General features: G+C 45.8%; 2 long non-coding RNA genes across 9 annotated transcripts in view; one reads left to right on the top strand and one right to left on the bottom strand.

Moving 5' to 3' along the window:
- Positions 1–17,569, top strand: part of LOC112587915 — a 236,414-nt gene that overhangs the window by 59,125 nt on the left and 159,720 nt on the right. The gene's annotated exons all lie outside the window — the stretch shown is intronic.
- Positions 4,976–17,089, bottom strand: LOC123328193. Its single transcript, XR_006542980.2, has 3 exons — positions 16,969–17,089; positions 8,696–8,749; positions 4,976–5,102 (listed from the first exon to the last, which is right to left on the bottom strand). It is a non-coding gene; the product is annotated as an uncharacterized LOC123328193 (long non-coding RNA).

Genomic DNA, 17,569 nt, shown 5'->3' with positions numbered 1-17,569 from the left:
GCCAGTGCAGGAGACACAAGAGATGCAGTTTTGATCCCTGGGTCGGGAAGATCCCCTGGAGAAAGAAATGGCAACCCACTCCAATATTCTTGCCTGGGGAATTTAAGGGACAGAAGACCCTGGCGGACTACAGTCTATGGTGTCGCAGAGTCAGACACGACTTAGCGACTAAACAACAATAAAACCACATGCCTGGGCACTGGCTGCAACGCTTTATATGGACTAAATCAATCCTCACAATTAGCCTCTGAGATGGGCACTATTATTCTCCCCACTTTACAGATGAGGAGACTGAGGCACTCAGAAAGTACTGGCCATCCAAACAGACTCTCAGGCCCTGAAGCAGCAAGTGGGAATTTCTTCTGGGAACTTCTCCAAGCCCTGGTTTTACAGAGAGACAGCCCAGAGAGGAGAGGGCCAGGGAGAGCTACACCCAGTCCGCAGCCGGGCTGGGCCGGGTTGTGGCTCTGGCCTCCAGGCCATGCTGCCTTGTTTCGAAACGGGTGCTTATGGGCTGTTCTGGCCACAGGGCTCATTACTGAGGCTACAAATTGAATGAAATAGCTGCTTGGTTACAAATTAATAACAGATTTGTTTGTCATTAAGGCAGCATTGTTTAATAAAATTAGTTCAGCTGAGCGTAATTACCTTCATATAAAATTCCCCCTTAAAAATTACTTTGATAAATCTAAGCCAATTAGGCGGCATAGCAACTAGGGTGTGGGGTTTGGCTCTGAGCTTAGGTTGGGTCCCTACGGGACATCCTGGGTCCAGAATTCAGTTTCATGCCCCTGGGAACCTCTTGAAGGCCCAATGGAGAGCACGTAACTCAGCTTCTCCAAGGCAAAACCATACAGGGCCTTGGACAGATCTCTCACTAAATCCCAAACAACTTTCCTCCTAAGCAGGCTTGCCTCCATTTTTCTTGCTACCCTTCCAGCCATTCATGCTCATTCCTAAACTCTGGGTTACCAGGGCATTTGTCTCCTCAAAGACTCTCAGGGTCTCCCTATTGTCCATAAGCCTCTGTTTTATCCCAAACCTTGATCTTATTATTCAAGACCCTTTGAATCTGGTCTCTTGGTAATGTAGGGCAAATGATCACAAAACTGAGGGTCAGCCCGTGCTGAGTCCTCGCATGCCCCTTCGCCTCTTTGTCCTTCCATCCGTGTGTGCGTTGGTAGATCAGCCGAGCCCGACTCTTCGCGACCCTGTGGGCTTCCGTGTGCTCCCTTATAAAATGAGAAGCAGCAGTTTCCTGCTCAGACAGTTGTGAGCATCACAGGAGATGATGACTACGGGGCTTTGGAAACCACAGCCCCCCGCTGAGGCTTCCCTGCTGCTCTCGCCCCCTTGCTTAGCAGCTGGTCAGCTTTCCTGGCCTGGCCACTCAGCTTACCACCATTTCTGGATCCCCCTTGTCGCTGGGGCCGTGCAGCCCTCTCTGGAACATCCTACCTGCTCCTCTCGGGTTAACTGGCTTAGGTTTTCAGGCTCAGTCAATGCCCACCTTTCTAGATGCTTCTCCTATTTGCTCTGCTGGCCCCTGGGCCACCTCCCTGAGCACCTTGAGCCTGACCTTGGAATTGTGTTCCCAGCCAGGAGTGGGGATGGGTATATGGAATCACACTCCACGTGGTTAATTTATAAGGCGTAAAACATTCTAGTTTTATGTCATTGTTTCTTTCAGGGATTGTCTGGAAAATCTGCTGTAGAATCAAAAGATGTCTCTTCTAGGGACTTCCCTGGTGGTCCAGTAGTTAAGAACTTGTCTTCCAATGCAGGGGATGCGGGTTCGATCCCTGGTTTGGGGCACTAAGATCTCACATTGCATGGAACAAGTAAGCCTTTGGGCTGCAATGAAAGACCCTGTGTGGCTCAACTAAAACCCAACACAGCCAAATAAATAAATAAATATTATTTTTAAAAAAAGATGTTTCCCTTGGATGGGCTCTCAGAGATCAGCAGGCCCAACACTCTCATTCATGGAGGGGGAAATGGAGTCATGAGGCCACTTAGTGGTGGGGTCAGGCCTGGCTCCCTTATCTCTTCACTTCTGGGCCAGAATTTACCCCAGACTGTATTTTCCATTGTTTCTCTTCTGTTCCAATTCTTCTTTGCCCTTTGCTGAGCCTGCTGAGCCCCCTGAGCCTGAGCCTGTCATTACTTGAACAATACTCTGGAATCCAGCTGCCTGGATTTCCTGTTCAACTCACAGGTCCAAGATCCCCAAATGGCCCAGCAGGAAGCCAGTGGAAGGTAAGGACTCTGAGTAGGGAGTGAAGAAGGAATTCATAGGGCCTGGACTCTATCTTAGGCCTGTTCATGCTGATCATGCTCGGCCACCTTTCCAATGGACTCTGAACTCTGTGTTTAGTGCCTATGAAAACAACAACAGAAGGATAAGACCCCCTGAAGACAGGGGAACCTTGAAGATCGTATCTAGGTTACTCATCGCCTAAGAGAAAACATACACTAATCACCCCTTCCTCCAAACAGGCCATAAATTTTTCTGTATCTATCGTCGTGTAACCTCGGGTTTATTGATTATTGGCTAATTGTTTGACTGTTTGAGCACATGAGTACATAGCACGTGAATGATGGGTTATTGGGATTGTATTTTCCTTGGTTTATGTAAGTCTCAAGGAATTTGGAGTGGTGGGTTCAGACACATACACATGGGGTATAAAAGATTTTCACAAATGTTGGTTGGGGTCCTTGGCTAAGAGGAGACTCTGCCTTGGGCCCGCCATTGTAATAAACTGCACTCCACTATCTGCATTGTCCTTCTGAGTGAGTTTGTTTCCTGGAACGCATGGCTATAACAGGACAGTCAGTCCAGTCCAGTTCAGTTGCTCAATCGTGTCTGACTCTTTGAGACCCCATGGACTGCAGCATGCCAGGCTTCCCTGTCCATCACCAACTCCCGGAGCTTGCTCAAACTCATGTCCATCGAGTTGGTGATGCCATCCAGCCATCTCATCCTCTGCCATCCTCTTCTCCTGCCTTCAATCTTTCCCAGCATCAGGGTCTTTTCCAATGAATCAGTTCTTTGCATCAGGTGGCCAAAGTATTGCACCTTCAACTTCAGCACCAGCCCTTCCAATGAATATTCAGGACTGATTTCCTTTAGGATTGACTGGTTGGATCTCCTGGCAGTCCAAGGGACTCTCAAGAGTCTTCTCCAACACAGTTCAAAAGTATCAATTTTTCGGTGCTCAGCTTTCTTTATGGTCCAACTCTCACATCCATACATGACTACTGGAAAAACTATAGCTTTGACTAGATAGACTTTTGTCAGCAAAGTAATGACTCTGCTTTTAAATATGTTGTTTAGGTTGGTCATAGCTTTCCTTCAAAGGAGCAAGCGTCTTTTAATTTCATGGCTGCATTTCAGGGAGGACATAGTGCCACATGGAGAAGGAAATGGCAACCCACTCCAGTGTTCTTGCCTGGAGAATCCCAGAGACGGAGGAGCCTGGTGGGCTGCCGTCTATGGGGTCACACAGAGTCGGACACGACGGAAGCGACTTAGCAGCAGCAGCAGTGCCACACAACTCCAGGGGGCGCCACTCATAGACTATTCCGTCCCCTGGCATTGCACACTGCACAGCCCACACAGCTATACACGGTGCCTTGCAAACCAGTGGAGATACTTAAGCATGTAAGGAAAAGACCCAACCCAAGTGCAGGGAGGTAGCTAAGAAAAGGAAAGAAGCTGGACAAGAACTCAGGCAGGAAATAAGCCAAGACAACCTTTCTTTCAGAGAGCCCTGCATCCGGCTTGTCATAGGGAGTACCTGGAGTCTGCAGGGGGCCACAAACTTACCCTGCAACTTCTGGGCTCAAGTTCCTCATTTGTAAGATGGTGAAAACAACATGTAATTTACAAGGGCTGGTAATGAGAAAATAGGTGTGGAAGTGCTGGAGAAGTATTGGGTTGGCCAAAAAATCCTTCTGGTTTCTTGTACAATCTTATGGAAAAACCCGAATGAGCTTTTTGGCCAGCCTAATACAAGCTAATGATCTGATGTCACAGCACAGGGGTATCTGGGACAGAGGCTTAGCGTCTGAGAAGCTCTCTTTCTGCCTCTCTCCGAGCCCGAGGACTGAGCCAATGGCCGGGCGGAAGACCCCATCTCTGGGTGGAATTCCAGCATCCACCAGGGAGCAAGAGGTTTTGTGGCAGTGGTGAGTGTTGTGGGGTGGCGGGGTAGAATGGGGACACTGGCTCCCTCTGCAGAGAGAAGGGAGGACATTTCCCTTTGCCCCCAGGCTCTCCACATTCCCAGGGGCCAGACCCCTGGGGTGGCCCCTCCTGAAAGGCCTCACCAGCCATCCACCCAGCGGGAGGGTTTGGGAAGGGGAGGAGGTGGGGGTCTGCAGCATGCATGGGCTGAAAAGTTCTGAAAACACGCTGCCTGGGTGCCAGCCCCCTCCTTGGCCCCCCAGCTCCCTCTAAAGCCCCCTTTGAAGGGGACCTCGGAGCTCTAATGAGTTGAGAGCTTTTATGGGAGCCCAGGCAAACCAATTAGGTTTGCTTAAAAATATTGTATTCATTAGCATGAAAATAAAGCTGAACTTTTTAGAGATAATTGCATCTTTTAAAATGTGGTAGTCTTTGTCTGGGCTTGTCTCATAAATATGCATGCTGCATAATCCTTTTGGAACCGTGGTCGCAATCATGAGTAACACACAAATGCATCCAGGGTGTTAATATTCTGACAAGAGTGGGGCCTCTTGGGCTGGCGGTGCCACCGGCGGTGGCCTCCGGAGGCGGCTCTGTAATCCCCCAGCTGCAGCCTATGCCTCTCACGGGGGTGGAATGCTGTCTCAGATCCATGATACCATAGACCAGGGCTCCACTTTTAAATCGCTCCCTTTTGTGCTGAGGTTTCCAAAGAGGTGGGTTGCAGGATTCTTGGGCTTGGCTCAAGACGCAGAGGAGGGCCACAGAAGCTGAGCTCAATTTACAGCTGGGGAAATTGAGGTCCCAGGGGTTAAGTGGGTTTGCCAAGGTCACCTGGCATGGATGAGGCCAAGATGAAGCCTGGTTTACCATCGGAGGCTGGCGCTTGTTATCTAAAATCACTGGAGGGTTCCTGCCAGGGAAAGGATTGCATTAACATTTAGCCGTTAAAGAATGCATTTCAGGTTGTGAGCCTGGATGGCTGGGGGAAGGGTTGCTGGCTCCAGCTGCAGTTTCTATCAGCTGCCCTCCGAGCCACCCCAAATAAACATGCCATCTAAGTTAAAGCAGTCAGCTTGCGATGTCCATGTGGCTTTGAGACAAGTTCTAAGCAAACCCCTTCCCAACTGGGAGTGCCCCTCAGTTCTCTGGATAGAAATTTCTGAGCTGCCTCTGGTGCCTGCCTACAGGAGTTCTTTTATCTCCCTTCCCTGCTCCCTCCCTTCCTCCCAAGTGGAACAGCTTTATAAGATCAATATCCCACTAGGACGATAGGACTGGCCCCCAGGGAAAACTGTGAGCTCAGTGAAGTTTCATTTCAGCAACTGTTTTCTAAGTCCTTGCTCTGTTCCAGTCACCAAGCTAAGCCTTAGGGGGCTACACAGGTGGTACAGGGGTCTGCATGTCCTAGTACACCATCCGCGGGGAGGCGGGCACATTTGTCAGTGGGTAGAGATCCTGGCCCCTTGCAAAGCCATGCTATGGGGGTGTGGGGAGTGAGGCATACATCCAGGGGGTGGCAAGGCTGAGTGTGGCCTGGTAAGTTGCCTTTTGAAGACCAGCTGGGATTTGGGCAGGCTTTGGGAACAACTGGAGCAGAAGAGGCTCAGGGTTTAGGATGTGCTGGGGCAACATCCGAGCTGAGAAAGTTTTCCTTTGCTGCTTCCCAGGGCCCCTCCAGAGACTCCTGTCTCCTGTCCTCAGGTTCTCAGCTGCCCCCTGGCTGCCCCTCCTTCCTATCCCCAGGTCACTGCAAGGTATGCCAGGCCTCCAAAGTTACCAGATAGAAAACCATCTATGTCCAACAATGACTGATGGGATAGGAAGTGAATCACCTTCCCAAACTCGTTCTGTGAGGCCACTATCACCCTGATACCAAATCCAGGCAAAGATACCACACACACACAAAGAAAATTACAGCCCAATATTACTGATGAACATAGATGCAAAATTTTCCACAAAATACCAGCAAACTGAATCCAACAATACATTAAAAGAGTCATACACCATGATCAAGTGGGATTTATGCCAGAGATACACGGATTTTTCGGTATCTTCAAATCAATCAGTGTGGTACTCCACATTAACAAACTGAAGAATAAAAATCCTTTGATCATTTCAACAGATGCAGAAAAAGCATTTGACAAAGTTCAACACTGGTTTATGATAAAAAACTCTCCAGAAACTATACAAAGAGGGACCATACCTTAAAATAATAAAGGCCATATATGACAAGCGCAGAGATAACATCATACTCAATGGTGAAAAGCTGAAAGCATTTCCTCTAAGATCAGGAATAAGGCAAGGATGTCTACAATCACCACTTTTATTCAACATAGTTTTAGAAGTCCTAGCCATAGTAATCAGAGAAGAAAAACAAAAGGGATCCAAATGGGAAAAGAAGTAAAACTGTCCCTGTTTGCAGATGACATGATACCATACATAAAGAATCCTAAAGACGCCAGCGGAAAACTACTAGAGCTCATTAATGACTTTAGCAAGGTTGCAGGATACAAAATCACTACAGAGAAAACTGTTGCAATTCCATACACTAACCACAAAAGATCACAAAGAGAAATTAAGGAAACAATCCCATTTACCGTTGCCTCAAAAGAATAAAATACCTAGAAATAAACCTATTTAAGCAAGCAAAAGACCTATACTCTGAAAACTGTAAGATGCTGATGAAAGAAATCAAAGATGACACAAATAGATGAAGGATATACCGTGTTCTTAGACTGAAAGAATCAATATTGTTAAAATGACTATACTGCCCAAGGAAATCTACAGATTCAATGCCATCCCTAACAAATTACCGATGGCAAGTTTTGCAAATGTAGAATAAAAAATCTTAAAGTTTTAATGAAAATACAAGAGATGCCAAATAACCAAAGCAATCTTGAGAAAGAAAAATGGAGCTGGAGTAATCAGGCTCCCTGACCTCACTGCTGCTGCTGCTGCTAAGTCGCTTCAGTCGTGTTCGACTCTGTGCGACCCCATAGACGCCAGCTCACCAGGCTCCCCTGTCCCTGGGATTCTCCAGGCAAGAACACTGGAGTGGGTTGCCATTTCCTTCTTCAATGCATGAAAGTGAAAAGTGAAAGTGAAGTCTCTCAGTCACATCCGACTCCTAGTGACCCCATGGACTGCAGCCCACCAGGCTCCCCCATCCATGGGATTTTCCAGGCAAGAGTACTGGAGTGGGTTGCCATTGCCTTCTCCACCCTGACCTCACACTATGCTATAAAACTACAGTAAACAAAACAGCATGGTCCTGGCACAAAGACAGACTTAGAGATCAATGAACAGGACAGAAAGCCCAGAAATAAATCCACACAGTTATGGTCAAATAATCTATGACAAAGCGGCTAAGAATATACAGTGGAGAAAAGAGTCTCTTCAATACATGATGCTAGGAAAACTGGACAGCTATATGTAAAAGAATGAAATTAGAACATTTTTCTAACACCATATATAAAAATAAACTCAAAATGGATTAAAGACCTAAATGTAAGACTGGGTACTATAAAAGTCTTAGAGGAGTACTTAGGCAGAACACTCTTAGACACAAGTCACAGGAATATCTTTTTGGATCCACTTTCTAGAGTAATGAAAACAAAAACAAAAATAAGCAAATGGAAACGAATTAAATTCAAAAGCTTTTGCAAGCAAAGGAAACCATAAGGAAAATGAAAAGACAACCCACAGAATGGGAGAAAAAACATCTAAATAGACATTTCTCTAAAGAAGACTTACAGATGGCCAAAAAGCACATGAAAAGATGCTTAACATGGCTAATTATTAGAGAAATGTAAATCAAAACTATATCAAACTATCATCTCACACCAGTTAGAAGAGCCATCATTAAAAAAATATATAAACAATAAATATTGGAAAGGGTGTGGAGACAAGGGAACCCTCCTACACTATTTATGGGAATACAAATTAGTACAGCCACTATGGAGAACAGTATGAAGCTCTTTAAAAAACTAAAATAGCAATACTGCATGACCCTTAAAAAACTAAAAACGGAGATCTACTACATGACCCAGCAATCCCATGCCTGGGCACATACCCAGGAGAAATGAAAATTCGAAAACATCCATACACCCCGATGTTTATTGCAGTACTCTTTACAACAGCCAGGACATGGAAACAAGCTAAATGTCCATCAACAGAGGACTGGATTAAGAAGATGTGGTACACAAATACAATGGAATATCACTCAGACATAAAAAATAATGAAATAATGCCATTTGCAGCAATGTGGATGGACCTAGGGGTGCTCATACTAAGTGAAGTAAGCCAAAGACAAATAGCATGGTATCAAACATATGAAATCTAAAAAATGATACAGATAAATTTACAAAACAGAAACAGACTCATAGCCTTAGAGAACAGACTTGCAGTTACCAAAGGGGAAAAGTGGAGGGGGCATAAATTAGGAGGTTGGGATTAACATATCCACACTAGTATATATAAAATAGATAATCAATAAGGACCTACCGTATAGCACAGGGAACTCTGCTCAATATGCTAATAACCATCTAGGAAAAGAATCTGAAAAAGAACAGATATAACTGAATCAATTTTCTGTACACCCGAAACTAATACAACACTGTAAACCAACTATACTCCAATAGAAAATAAAAATTGTACAAGAAAAGAGAAAGCGCATCGCCTTTATTTATAGCGTACTGTGGTTCATTGTTTTTTAGTCGTTAAGTTGTCTGACTCTCTTGCGACCCGGTGGACTATAGCCCACCAGGCTCCTCTGTCCATGTGATTTCCCTGGGAAGAATACTGGAGTGGGTTGCCATTTCCTTCTCCAGGGGATCTTCCTGACTCAGGGACCGAACCCATGTCTCCTGCACTGGCAGGTGGATTCCTTACTGCTGAGCCACCAGGGAAGCCTCATAGCCTGCTGACTTTTGTCAAAAAAGCAGTTAGGTTTTTTTGTGACATGAAACTGCCACATTCAACCATTTAGAATAAAATAGTGATTTTAACCTCTATGGGAGATACTGTGCATTCCTATTGCACAGACAGGGAAACTGAGGCAAAAAGAACTGAACCTTCCTAGGTCTCATGGAGCTGGGCTTCATCCCTGGCTACCTGGGCCACATGGAAGTGTCACAGAATACAGGCACCATGGGCTTGGAGCTCACCAGACAGAAGAACAAAATATAGAGAAAAAAGAGGTAGTTGGGTGTAGAAAACTGCATCCCATAACTCTGACGAGACTTCTGCTGTTAAAGGCAAAGTATGATTCCGTGCTTCCTAAGGGAGGAGGCTGGTGGGGGAGGGGAAGGGCGCCAGCAGGGGAAGGGAGTTCTCACTGCTAGAGCAAGGGACAACCCAAGAACCCAGCACCATCTCCCCAAGGGGCACGCTGACCAGGAGGGACCTCTTTGGATTCAGTTTTTAGAGCAAAAGCAGAGGTAATAGTCATGAAGGTCAAATCACACTGTTAAAGTCAGAACTTGGTTTGGGGTAAGAATATCAAAGACTTGACCCCAGGAGTGCAGCTTCTTGGTGATTTGTCTTAACACAAGGAACCTAGAAATGAGAAAGTGCTTTGAGGCGTCCAACGATCAGATCTGAATTTGAATCCCTGTCTGCCACTCACCTGGTGGGTGACCCTACGTCGACTAATTAATTATATCATTTTACACCAAGGCTAAGTGGCCCCTGGAGCCCTTTTCTTTCTATGTTTAAAAATTCCAGAAGAACTAATATTGTAATTATAGGGACTTCTTGAAAAAAGCCAAAATTGATTTCTAATTTGTAAAGAGTCAGGTCTGGGCCCATGGGATGTGGTTGGACACTTCACTGAGTCCTCTCACCCCACATCATTGTTGATATAGCTGATCTTACTTGGATCTTAGGATTCTTTACAACTATGCTAGAAATTGGAGGGTAGGAGGGGTGATCAGCGAGTTCCAGAAACCTCACACAATAAGTGTATCATGAACATTTTCTCATGCCCATGCTTATAACACTACCTCATACTTTTAATGCCAGCATAGTATTTCAAAGCATGCAGGTACCATATTTGTTTAAAAGCAGTATATTTGTCTTTTTGTCCTTTTAAAGGTAATACTTTTGGGGTTTCCCTGATGACTCAGTGGTAAAGAATCCACCTGTCAATGCAGGAGACACGGGTTTGCTCCCAGGTCTGGGGAGATCCCATATGTCTCAGAGCAACTAAGTCCATGTCCCACAGCTACTGAGCCCATGTGCTGCAAATACTGAAGCCTGTGAGCTCTAGAGCCTGTGCTCTGCAACGAGAGAAGCCGCTGCAGTGAGAAGCCCTCACATCGCAACCCAGGAGTAGACCCAGATCACTGCAGCTAGAGAAAAGCCCATGCAGCAACAAAGACCCAGCACAGTCAAAAACAATACATGAATTAATTTAAAAATTTTGTTTTAAAATTAATACTTTTTTCCCATTACTGGTAATTCTGTAATGATCAGCAGGGTCTAAATACATTTGTAAATAACATTTTAATGATAACATTGTGCACTACACATTCACAGATAGTATTTTATATGAGGACTTTGAGGAATTACTGCATGAAATGTATGTACATTTGACACGTTCATAGGTACTTTCAAACTACTCTTGGAAAAGAAAAAAAAAATCACTTTACTTCTAACAAGTGTATGAACATGTCTATTTTTCCAAATCCTCTAAATAAGGCCATTTACCCTGTGCCTATTATTCTACATACTGATTCTTCTTATTGATTTTTAAGAACTTTTTGTATATTATGGACATATACCCTTTGTCAGTTATGAATGATGGTACAAATATTTTCTCTGGTCTATTACTTATCCCTTACCTTCACTTATATTTTGACATGCAAAAGTGTTTTTTTTTATGGCTTCTGAATTTAATGCCTTGAATAGGAAGTCATCTTCCGTTCCAAGAGTAAAAGAAAAAAAAAGTACCCTGTATTTTTCTAATGCTTTAAAAAAATTAAAAGTACTTTTTTGAGGGACCAAAGCATTAACTGGGGAAGGCAGTACATAGTCATTGTGCTCTTCACCACAGCACCCTTTTGGTTCTCTTCTCTACAGCATATGGAGAATTTCACTTCCTGCGCTCCTTGTGGTCAGGTGGGGCTGTGTGAGTAGCTCTAGCCCTAGTTGTGAGGAGAATCGATGGGGTCACTTCAGGACCAAGCACTTAATTGATAATGTAAGACCTTCCAGTCCATGCCCAGCCCTTCCATGGCAACGTTTGAGATGGTGGCGGCTTCATCAGCTGGTTCCTGTGCTATTTTAACGAGCAGAGCCACGCTACCAGCATGCGAACAGACATGGGCCCTGAGCCATGCCTCAGCCTTCAGTGTGTGAGGTCACTGAGGTTTTGAGGCAGTGTATTACCATGACGCAGTATAGCCTATTGTGGCTGGTATCTTTGCTTTTTTCCATATGAACAGCTGATTATTGATTTTCTATTTTTTAAAAATAGGCCATCTTTTCCTGCTGATATAAAACGCCATGCTTATCACTTCCTCAATTCTCATATTTTCATAGGTATATATTTTAGTATATACCTATGAACCTATGAACCCGCTGGTGGCTTAAATGGTAAAGAATTTGCCTGCAATGCAGGAGACCTAGGTTCAATCCCTGGGTCAGGAAGATCCCTTGGAGAAGGGAATGGCAACCCACTCCAGTATTCTTGCCTGGGTAATCCCATGGACAGAAGAGCTTGGTGGGCACTAGTCCATGGGGTTGCAAAGAGTCGGATACAACTGAGCAACTAACATATATTAGTAACTGGACTTTTGAATTACATTCATCAATCCACTTGCCCACTCTTCTTCCAAAATCAACTGTTTTAATCGGTAAAGCCTTATAACATATTTTAATGTTTTGAAGAATAGGTTTTCAAGTTTATTTTGCTTTTTCTTATGAATTTACTCTTTAGACAAACTTCAGAATTAAAACCCCATTAGAATATAGGTTAGAGTTACATTGAATTTATATATTAATTGCAGGAGAATTTCTGACTTATGGAAGCTTCCTCACCTATTTTTCATGTATTAATCTGCTTATACTTTAATATTTTTTGAGCTTCTATGTATGTCAAGCATTTTGCTGGCACCAAAGATAAAAGATGAACAGGGCACAATTCTTTCCAGCTAGGTTCAAAGTCTAGTGGGAGACACAGACAGGCAAGACCATCAATACTAGTCCTAAAAGGGAGGTGCAAGGCATGGTAGAAGCCCAGAGACAAGGTGTAATGAAACTGTCCTGAGTCTGAAGGGGAGTTAGCCAGGGAAAGGGCCTATTGGGCAGGTGGAAATGTATGAACAAAGATTCCAGGTGGGGGTGTGGCAGGAGAAGGGGGGGAAGGTGGGAGCTGCCTCTGCTGTGCGTAGTTACAGATTTTAGGCTTGGTCTCCAGAACAGTAGGGTGAGGCTGACCCCATGGCCTTAGTGTCACCTGTATTTGGGGGCATGGTTTGCTAATTTACCTGAGAAGGAGAGGAATCCCATAATTCCCATATTGAGGTACTTCCCTGGTGGTCCATGGCTAAGACTCCATGCTCCCAATGCAGGGTGCCCAAGATCTATACCTGGTCAGGGAACTAGATCCCACATGCTGCAAGTTAGAGTTCCCATGCGGCAAGATCTCGTAAGCTGCAACTGAAGATCCCACAGGCCTCAACTAAGACACAATGCAGCCAAATAAATAAATATATTTAAAAAACGTCCATATTTAATCACTTGGCCAGTTTGGTGTATGGTAAGTCGTTTCAGTCGTGTCAGACTCTTTGTGACCCTATGGACTGTAGCCTGCCAGGCTCCTCTGTCCATGGGATTCTCCAGGCAAGAATATGGAGTGGGTTGCTATGCCTTCCTCTAGAGGATCTTCCCAACCCAGGGGTCGAACCCATGTCTTTTTTGTCTCCTGCATTGGCAGGTGGGTTCTTTACCCCTAGCACAACCTGGGTAGCCAGTTTGGAGCATAAGCCAATTCAAATGGTATCAAATGGCTAAGCAAAAAAGAACTAAGACCTACGAAAAACTAACATCCGTTGAGCACCTAATGTGTGCCAAGAATCTTCATGGTATCAGATTCATGTTGTCAGTGTCTGGACAGATATTTTCACATAACAGAAAGCCTCGCGATAACCCAGTTTCTGCAGGTATGATTCCCACTTGACAGAGAAGACAAGGTTCTGAGAGTGTAGGTGATTCCTCTGAATCAACTGGTTCTCAATCCAGGTCCAAGAACTAGTGAGCAGCCGAGCTGGGACAGGACAGCAGGATCTTGCCTTTTCAAAGCTAAGAGTCTTTTGGCCCCTCCACAGCTGCGTCTCGTTAAAAAAGGAGCTAGTTCTCAGCCTGGGGAGGAGAGAGAAGGCTCCTTCTTGGCCAACTTTCATTTAATTTTCCATCAGTAGGTGTCAACTGTGAACTAGTCAGAAATGCTAAAATAACAGCTTAAAAACATAGGAACAGAAATGGAAATGTAATTTTAGCGTGCCTCACCAACCCCCTCCTGAAAATAAGTGCAGCTTTTGGAGTATCTGTTACAGAAATGTAACACTTAAGGACTAAACTCACAGGAGTTGCTGGCGATGTGCAATTTAGCAAGTTGGGCTGTTAAAGAAGGAGGAAGAAAAAAAAAAAAAGACTCCACAGGCAGAAAATTGAAAACAAAAGGAAACAGAGAAAAAAAAGCTACAGAGCACTGCTTCCTTTGATTGTAGTGGCTCCTAATGGCCTGGGAAATAGCCTGTTGAACTGAGAAAGTCTTGCCTCTGAGAAACATTAACTCAAAGATGGAGCCTTGGATGGAAAAGGAGGCTGGCTTTGGTCAATCAAGCATCAAGGCCTTTGACTGGCAAATTACCAAGGGCTCATTCAGTGCCTACCCTGGGCTGGGAGACGTGCTTGGACCAGTGGGGTGTTTCAGATTAAGGGAAGGCAGGGATTCCTCCCTTAGGGGATTTGCTGTTTGAATTTGGCTACAACACCCACTGGGACCAATGAAGTGGTAATACAAATGCAGGACAAGATCCAGAGACACATAGGAACACACCTCAAGCTGAGAGGAAGGATGCCGTACTGCTCTGGTTTGGGCCACTTGAGGAAGGGGACATGGAGAGGAAACATGGGGTCATGGCTTAAAAATGAGATCTATATTCCTGTCTCAGTTCTGGCCTGGATTTACTATGTGAACGGGGCCAGGCTACTTCACCTTTCTGAGTCCCAGATTTGTTACATGTTGAATAGAGGAAGTTGGGCAGATGGCTTCTGAGACTCCTTCAGGCTCTGACACCCGAGTGTATGAATGAGAATGATTAGTAAGGCTCTTTTCAGTTGCCAGTAACAGAAATCCAACTCCAACCGGCTTAATCAAAAAGGGCGGCATTTATTGGAGGTAATTGTGAAGGCCAAGGGAGTTCTAGGATCAGGTTTGGATGGATCCAGGAGCTGCTAGAGGTTCCTTGAGCTCGGTCTCCCTCCTGCTCCACAATGGTTTGTGCTTTCTTCTCCCTTGCTGGCTTGTCTCTCCATCATGGGGAGACAGCCTTTTTTTGATAGTCCCTAGTTGCTCAGCCCCATCTAAACCAAAGGGAATGGGTTTCTTCCAGAAGAGAAAGTTTCAGGTACCAGCTGAGTCAAAAGGAGATAGGATTGATGGCAGTTTAAAGTGACTGATGATCTCCACATGGGCCTTGAGTGCATTTTGGGTTCAGATAGAGGTGGAGAAGGGGAGGAGCATCCTTGCAGGAGAGCAGCAGGGTTGTACGTATGGCACAGGCCTGACAGGAACCTTTGTGGGGCCCAAGACAAGAGCCCAAATGGAGGCCACAGGCCATATGGCTAAATATTAAAGAGTCATAACTCCCACTATCAATCTGTTAAACACATCTCTCTGCTCATCTGGATGCATGGACCTTCATAATGACCTGAAGGCAGGTTCCTGTTCAGAATTTTCACCATCTTTGGAATTTTGCACTGGGGTGAGATGGAGAAGAGGAAGCCTGTAGCCTTTTACTTTCTCTTTTCACCCCTGACTCCCTCCAATATCGAGTAGACATCTCAGCACACACACATCCAAAGTCCGAATCCTTGCAAATGGCTGGCCTGGGGTGCACATGCTGACCCTCCCTGTTCACCTTCAGGGGATTGGCCTGGAAAGAGGCCTGTGCAGGCCGTGGAAGGAGGCTGGGGCTGTCTGAGCAGTGAATTCTGCGGCTCCAGATGTTGAAATGTGGCACTGAAATAGCCTAAGACCTGAGAGTCTCTACTTGTGTGCTTGCACCTGGACAAATGTCTCCTCAAACAACAATACAAAAGAATCTATAAGGGGCTACAAATAACTGCACACATGCGCAGTCCAGGCAATTATGAACAATAATATACGAAAAGGCCATACACGAACTCCCATTTCTGAGATGTGGGGAGCAAAAGCAGGGTGCTGTGTGTGATCCCTGTGCTCAGCACCACCAAGGGGGTGGGCAGACCACCTACGCCGCCCCTTCACCCGACCCAGACCCACCGATTCACCCCACCTTTATGACACTTAAGGAAGGAGGCCGCCCTCCTCAGAGAGTGGAGAGTAAGCAAGGGCGCCTGTTGCCTGTTTTTGACCCATCTGCAGCACAAGTCCCAGGAAAGCCGAGCCTGAATTTCTTGTCTGGCCTCTTATCAATTGCTATTGACTAAAGAGCCCAAGGACCTGGGTTGGTAACAGCATTGAGGGGTTATGTGGGCTCAGGTGGACACTTCCTTGTGATCCCATAGACTGCCCACTCCAAGGAGAGGGGTGTGGGCAGAGAGGGGCCACAGGAAGAGCCGAGTCCAGGGCAGCGGCCTTCTTGCCCAGGTGGAGGGCTGGTCCTGGCGGGGAGCCAGGAGTCGATGTGTGTCCATGTGGTGAGTTAGATCTGGAAGGGAGAACTGGGAAATAAAATTGAAAATATATTTAGGCTTGAATGAGGATGGCACTGAATTTCAGGCTACAGAGATTGCATTTGTTTCTATGGACACTGGGGAGGCTGCAGGGACTTGAGGACCCAGGGCCAGAGTGACCCCATTGATCCCACATCTGGGAATGTTCTTCTCTCCTGCCCTTGGGGACTCACAGGGGCTGCTTCCTGCATCTACAACATCCTTCACCTCAGGTTCCTTGAGATTTAGCTTTGCTGTGAGAACAAGTCCTTTGGGGGAACATTTCCCTGAACCCTACCCCCACCCAGCCTGAGTGGTTCTTCCCTTGGACTCCTGGAGCCCCTGGGGTTCTCTTCACCAGAGAGCGTATCACATGGACCCGGCCTCATTCCAGCAGCATAGGGACTTCCAGCCACCAGTCTTCTCCCCCACCCCCACCAAATGTTGGCAAAGGAAGGAAATTACTGCAAGAAATACACGGGAGGTGAACTTAAGAGAAAGCATGTTGTGAAAAGTAGCTCATGTACTTATCTCCTCAGAGACTTGGTATTCGCTCTGCTGCTGCTGCTGCTGCTAAGTTGCTTCAGTCATGTCCGACTCTGTGCGACCCCATAGACGCCAGCCCACCAGGCTCCCCTGTCCCTGGGATTCTCCAGGCAAGAACACTGGAGTGGGTTGCCGTTTCCTTCTCCAATGCATGAAAGTGAAAAGTGAAAGTGAAGTCGCTCAGCCGTGTCCAACCCTTAGTGACCCCATGGACTGTAGCCCACCAGGCTCCTCCATCCATGAGATTCTCCAGGCAAGAGTACTGGAGTGGGGTGCCATTGCCTTCTCCGTGGTATACCCGCACTCACCTTTAAAAATATGTTTAGAATCCGACTGCTTTCACAACCTCTATCGTGACCGGCCTGAGACCAGTAGTTGCCATCTTTGTTCACCTGGATTGTAATCAGGCCTCTCTTAATTGGCCCCCCTCCCCTCTCAATCTATTTTCAACTCAGCAGCCTGTTAAATGCTAAATCATGTCATGGGTGATGGTTTCCCAGCTCAAAAGAAGTGTCAGAGTCCTTATAAAAAGTCTAGAAGAGCTTTATCTTCTAGATCTCTAGACTTTTTATAAGTGGGGGAAGGGGTGAATTAGGAGATTAGGATTTTAAGACTGACACATATACATTCTTGATAGTAGTGTTAGTCGCTTGGTCCTATCTGACTCTGTGAGACTTCACAGACTGTAGCCCGCCAGGCTCCTCTGTTCATGGGCTTCTCCAGTCCAGAATACTGGAGTGGTTTGCCGTTCCCTTCTCCAGAGGATCTTCCTAACCCAGGATCAAACCCAGGCCTCCTGCATTGCAGGCAGATTCTTTACCTTCTGAGCTCTAGGGAAGTCCACACACTATTGATACCATGTATCAAATGGGTAACTAATGAGAACCTACTGTATAACCTCAGGGAACT

Source organism: Bubalus bubalis, chromosome 11, assembly GCF_019923935.1.
Source record: "Bubalus bubalis isolate 160015118507 breed Murrah chromosome 11, NDDB_SH_1, whole genome shotgun sequence".
Taxonomy (NCBI): Eukaryota; Metazoa; Chordata; class Mammalia; order Artiodactyla; family Bovidae; genus Bubalus; species Bubalus bubalis.
The sequence above is the reverse complement of the archived record's forward strand: the minus strand, read 5'-3'. Positions and strand labels throughout refer to the sequence as shown.